This window comes from Podarcis cretensis, assembly GCF_951804945.1.
Source record: "Podarcis cretensis genome assembly, chromosome: 13".
Taxonomy (NCBI): domain Eukaryota; kingdom Metazoa; phylum Chordata; class Lepidosauria; order Squamata; family Lacertidae; genus Podarcis; species Podarcis cretensis.
The window spans coordinates 53,330,373-53,336,661 of record NC_137182.1 but is presented as its reverse complement, the minus strand read 5'-3'; the positions used below and the strand labels follow the sequence as shown (position 1 = coordinate 53,336,661).

Genomic DNA, 6,289 nt, shown 5'->3' with positions numbered 1-6,289 from the left:
CTTACATTGTGAGATTTCTCGCAAGCAGAGGGCGCGCGTTGGAGGGGTTTGTAAGGTTTTGTTCTTTTCTTGTTTTGGGGGTGGGCGAAGGCCGGAGAGAGGAAGCACCTGTTTGCATGAGACCATTTCCTCCCCTCTTCCTGACCGCCCCCCCCCCCAGCTTTTCCTGAGTTTTTGGTCCCGAGTTCAAACGGAGCCAAAGGACGGCGGGAAGAGTGCGGCGGGGGGGGGGGTAGGGGTCCCCAGTTCCCCCGGCAGTGGAATATCCGAAGCCGTAACAGAGGCAGAGTGCCTCTGAGCATGTGCCGAGGGCATTTGTCTCTCCGCCCCCCCCCCAACTCCACGCAGGTGGGAATGGAAAGGGGCGCTGCATGGAGATTGTGGACGGAGAAAAAGTCGATTTCCCCTTCTCTCCTAACTCCAGTGAGTGTTGGAAGATTTGGGACACGGTTAAGCTGCGGAACTCCCCGCCACAAGAAGCAGCAATGGCCACCAATCTAGACGGCTACTAGCCAGGCCATGGCTATGCGCTGTCTTCACAGGAGGGCAGAGGTTTTTTTCTGGCGCCTGCCTGTGTGGTTTTTGCAAAACCCAGAGACTTGCTTCCTCTGACGCCAGGCACAAACAGAGGAGCTGGCCTCATCCTGCGTCTCTCCTTTACTGGTAAACAGCTGCCCTGGACACAGAACTGACCTGCGCCTCCATGGACAGCTGTGAGTCCAGAATGACTCCCAGGCTGCGCACCTGGTCCTTCAGGGGCACAGTTGCCCCATTCAGGACCAGGGAGTCCCGCACACCTGCCCGCCCCGTCCCCCCAAAACAGTACTTCTGTCTTGTCAGGATTCCACCTCAATCTGTTAGCCGCCATCCATCCTCCAACCGCCTCCAGACACTCACACAGGACCTTCACCGCCTTCACTGGTTCTGATTTGAAAGAGAGGTAGAGCTGGGTATCATCCGCATATTGATGGACACCCAGCCCAAACACCCTTCCTTCCTTGTAACCTCTGCTCTTCTTCTGTTCCGGTTCTTCCAAACAGCAGGTGAGATAGCAAACCTGTCTCTCTGGACCATGGGTAGGCAAACTAAGGCCCGGGGCCCGGATCCGGCCCAATCACCTTCTCAATCCGGCCCGCGGACGGTCCAGGAATCAGCGTAAGTAGAATGTGTCCTTTTATTTAAAATGCATCTCTGGCTTATTTGTGGGGCATAGGAATTTGTTCATTTTTTATTTTTCCCCCCAAAATATAGTCCGGCCCCCACGAGGTCTGAGGGACAGTGGACCGGCCCCCTGCTGAAAAAGTCTGCTGACCCCTTTCTGGACTGTTATATAGCAGGAGGGTGGTTCTCATGCGCTAAAAACTGGCCTGTTATAAAATCACAGAACCACACAGTTTGATGGGGACACCAAAGGGTCCTCTAGCTCAACCCGCCGCAGTGTCAGGGAGGGGACTCGGTTTCACCCTCGTTGCTGACAGACTAGCTTTCTAGGTGAGAGGATATTGTTCCAGTTCCATGCAGAAGAGCATTCAGTGATTGCAATGTGAACAGCCATAACTGGGGTGCCAACACCAATAAGGCCTTGCCATCTGCCACGGACTGAGTTATCCGCACACTTGGTCTTCCTCCTACATTGTGTCGGGAAAACATGCCGCTGGAGAGACTTAGCCGTGCTGAAATGGGCATGCTGGATCCCAGAGCTGGCTTGAGACGAGTGCGAATTCTGCACGGTTCCAGAGGCACCCTTTAAAGTTCTCTTCCGAACTTTGCCTTCCGAACTTTGCCTTTACTTTTTAAACAAGCTATAGCTTAGCGCAGGGGTCAGGAAACGTTTTCAGCAGGGGGCTGGTCCACTGTCCCTCAGACCTTGTGGGGGGCCGGACTATATTTTGGGGGGGAAAGAGAAAGAACGAATTCCTATGCCCCACAAATAACCAAGAGATGCGTTTTAAATAAAATGACACATTCTACTCATGTAAAAACACACTGATTCCCGGACCATACGCAGGTTGGCCCCTGGGCCTTAGTTTGCCTACCCATGGTAGAGGGCTGGACTGGGATCTGGGTTCGAATTCTGCCTCGGCTACCATCTCTCAGCCTGTCCTACCACACGAGGATATCAGGACGAGGGGAGAGAGCCATGCACACCCCCTTCCGCTCGTTGGTCGGATCAAAACGAAATGAGCAAATAAACGGCCCTCTCTATTGAGAGCCAGTTTGTCGCAGTGGTTAGAGCACTGGAGTCGGGTTCGAATTCCCTCACTGGACTCATGAGGCTCATTGGCGTTAGGGCCAGTCCCTGCTTCTCTCGGCATCATCTACTTCGCAGGGTTGAGATGAAATAAATGGGAAGCTTTTGGGTGGTGCTGTGGGTGGGGTGTCTGGAAAACCTAGGTAAAGGTAAAGGGTAAAGGGACCACTGACCATTAGGTCCAGTCGTGACCGACTCTGGGGTTGCGGCGCTCATCTTGCTTTATTGGCCGAGGGAGCCGGCGTACAGCTTCCGGGTCATGTGGCCAGCAGGACTAAGCCGCTTCTGGCAAACCAGAGCAGCGCACGAAAACACCGTTTACCTTCCCACTGGAGCGGTACCTATTTATCTACTTGCACTGTGTGCTTTTGAACTGCTAGGTTGGCAGGAGCTGGGACCGAGAAATGGGAGCTCACCCCGTCGCAGGGCTTCGAACCACTGACCTTCTGATCTGCAAGCCCTAGGCTCTGTAGTTTAACCCACGCCACCTGCGTCCCTTACACGGCTAGGTAAAGGTAAAGGGACCCCGACCATCAGGTCCAGTGATGGCCAACTCTGGGGTTGCAGCGCTCATCTCGCTTTATTGGCTGAGGGAGCCGGCGTACAGCTTCCGGGTCACGTGGCTAGCAGGACTAAGCTGCTTCTGGTGAACCAGAGCAGTGCACAGAAACACCGTTTACCTTCCAGTCGGAGTGGTACCTATTTATCTACTTGCACTTTGATGTGCTTTCGAACTGCTAGGTTGGCAGGAGCTGGGACCGAGCAACGGGAGCTCACCCCATTGCGGGGATTCAAACCGCCGACCTTCTGATCTGCAAGCCCTGGTCTCTGTGGTTTAACCCACAGCGCCACCCGCTTCCCACCAGTGGGTGGGATGTCTGGAAAACCTGCAAAGGCAGAACTGAGTTCCTGGGGGCAGCTGGGTAGTTTGGGGAGACTTTGTGAGCTGTTGGAAGAAGTTCCCAGGTCCGAAATAGCAAAAAGGACTCCTGTGGATTCGTATTATATTTAGATTTCGGATTTCACAGAACGCTGCAGCGGTCAGCAGGGGGGGCGTGTCCAGCCTTAAAAATAGACGCTTGCTTGCCTTGGGCGGAAGAAAATTGTGGACCAGGCCTCGGTCCAGACCGCCAGAGTGCCAATGTGGCAGCTGGCTGCAGAACCACCCTTTCCTTGCCAGATGTCTGTTTTTCCTGATCTATAGCCCTCTCTCCACCCCTCACCCCCCCCTCCAAGGCTTCTTTGGCCCGACGTAAAGGACCGACCTGCGCTCTAACCACTGCACCACCCCACCGTTCCCTCCCCGACTCATCCCACACACAGAGCTGTGGCAATATTTGCTCTTTCCGGCTCTCCAGTGTCTATTAAAGCGTTTGAGCCGCAGCCAAGATTGATAAAGAGGGCATTATAAGGTTGGGAGTGTGCCAGGGCGAACGAGACAGTGATTCACGTCCGTTTCCCTTGGGGGGGGGTATATGTGAGCTCGCTTGGCAGGTCAAATCCCCGCCTCCTTCCTTAGAAACCTCTCCGGATCACCTTCAGGCGTATATATGAACGTGAATCGTAGGCTTGCAAGTTGGGAGGGGGGCATCCAGCAGTCATCCAGTCCAGCCCCACTGCAGTGCAGGAATCGGTAATGGAAGGGTAATGAGATAGATACGAAAGATAGGAAGCTATTTTTATATGCAGTGTCAGCAGCAAGAACTTTGATGACCCAGAAGTGGAAACAAGAAGAGTTACCTACGATTGAAGAATGGAGAATGAAAATGATGGATTATGCGGAACTCGATAGACTAACAGGAAGGATCCGGAACTGACGTGATCAAAGATTTACAGAAGATTGGATGAAATTTATTGAATATATGCAAAAATTAAGTGATAATCAGATAACGTTTGTAAGTTTTAAGGAAGCTCCGTGAAGAGAAAAGGGAGGAATATTGTTAGATTGTAAAAAAATTAATTAATAATATGGTGGTGTAATTTAAATTTAAGAAATGTGGAGAAAGTAAGTACTAGGAAGGTTTTTCAGGCGGGAGGAAGGAAGTCAATAAGGAGGAATTTGGATGTAAAAAAGATGTTTTGGATGTATAATTTGTTATGGAAAAAGAATAAAAAATGTATTATATATAAAAAAAGAAAAGCCTCCAAAGAAGGAGAGATCATCATGAGGGAGTCCATTCTGCTATCAAATGGCTCTTACCACCAGGAATTCCTCGCGTCTTTTGCACTCTGCACATGCCCTGGTTTCTTTATACCTAGTTCCGGCGTCTAAATGCTTAGTTCTGGCGTTAGAAGCAGAAAAGAGGTTCTGGGGACCTTCCTTGGCTAGCTAAGACACCCTTTTCCCAACCTGGTGCCGTCCAGATGTTTTGGACTACAACTCCCATCAGCCCCTGGGAAGGGACCCAGAGGGTCATCTAGTCCAACCCGCTTCGATGCAGGAATCCTGCTCCCCCCCCAGTCACCCCTGGGTGGGCTCGAATCACCAACCTTCTGGCGCACTGACCCAATGCGCCACCTATGCTGTAGCAATGAGACGCCGTCGCCAATTTCATCCACGGCAAACGAAAACAAAACCTCCGAGGATCCGGGTTCAGATCTCGACTCTGCCACGAAATATATCAGGCAGCCTGACCTACCTCACAGACTTGTTGTTCTAAAGTTAACGGGGCACCCCACACATTGCCCCTCAAGGCGAAAAATGAAATAGGGGAAAGTGTCGACTCTCATTTCAGGGTAGCAGGGCATATTTACGCACCTCTCATTAGAATCACCGAACAGTTTTGGGATTCTAGTTTAGTTACAACCATTTAATTTAATTATTTTATTTTATTTAATTGCACTTAATGGTATTGCATTGCAATCCCACCATTTTCCTGCAATGAACTCAAAAATGCCGCACGTGGTTCTCATTTAATGTTCACAACATTATTATTATTATTATTATTATTATTATTATTATTATTAGTCCAGCACTTTAACCGCTGTGCCACACCGGCCTTCCCTGATGGGATTCGTAGTCCAGGCGACCTGGAGGGTCCTCAGCTGCGGAAGGGTGAGCTCGGACCCCCCCCTTGCGACGGCCACGGAATCCCACTCCTTCTTAAGAAGGTGGCACCCAAAGGCCATCCAGCCTGCCCTTCCGCCGATGGGATTTGTAGTCCGAGTGCGCCTGGAAGGCTGGCGCAAGAGCTCTGACTGCGGATTCCTCACTGCCGAAGGCAGACAGCGGAAGCAGCAGGATGGGATCCGCTCCCCTGCCAGGCGTGCCAGGACATGCAGACCCCGACCGACTGGGAGACTGGCACACCCAGTCCCTGTCTCAGACACGCAACTCTGCATCACAGCTCCCTAGGCGAGGTGGGGGTGGGAAAGAGAAAGAGCGCGAGTCCCCCTCCTTTTCCAAGCCTGAGTGCCTAGACCTGCCTCCGCCCACTAGACTCAACTGCCCTCCGAAGCAAGGTCAAGAATCCTGGCTTCCCACCAGGCCTTCTTTCCTGGAGAAGGGAACCACCGAGGCACACGCACCCCTTTCCCAGGGGAACCCAGGAGTCCTGCTCCCCTCCCCCACCTTCTTGTACCTAACTTAGAGGCACACTTGCCCCTCCCCCTGCCCAAGAGGACCCAGGAGTCCTGCCCTGCTGGTACCCCCCCCCACCCCAGGGAAAAACACTTTTATTATGATTTTAAGAAACTTTTAACTTTTAAACTAAAGGCAAAATTCAAACCACACTGACCATATGAAACAAAGAGGACCCAGGAGTCCTGCTCCGCCCCTTGAGCTGGCGCCCCACTAGAGGCAGACCCCTTTTTTAGAGGGCTCAGGAGTCCTTCTCCCCCGCCCCCCAAAATAATTTCCTGACACACTTCCTCCCAGAGGACCCACCTAGAGGCGCAATCCTTCCCTGGGAGGACCCAGGCGTCCTGCCCCTTCCCCACCCCCACCCTTGCCCCCCAGGGGAGACCCCCCCCCCCCAGCCCTTTACTCTAAAAAAACACTTCAGAGGAAGACCTTCTCTTCCAAGAGGAACCCAGGAG

General features: G+C 52.4%; 1 protein-coding gene across 2 annotated transcripts in view; it reads right to left on the bottom strand.

The window, feature by feature from the left end:
- Positions 1-6,289, bottom strand: part of LOC307202208 (monocarboxylate transporter 13-like) — a 148,676-nt gene that overhangs the window by 84,990 nt on the left and 57,397 nt on the right. The window lies entirely within an intron of this gene.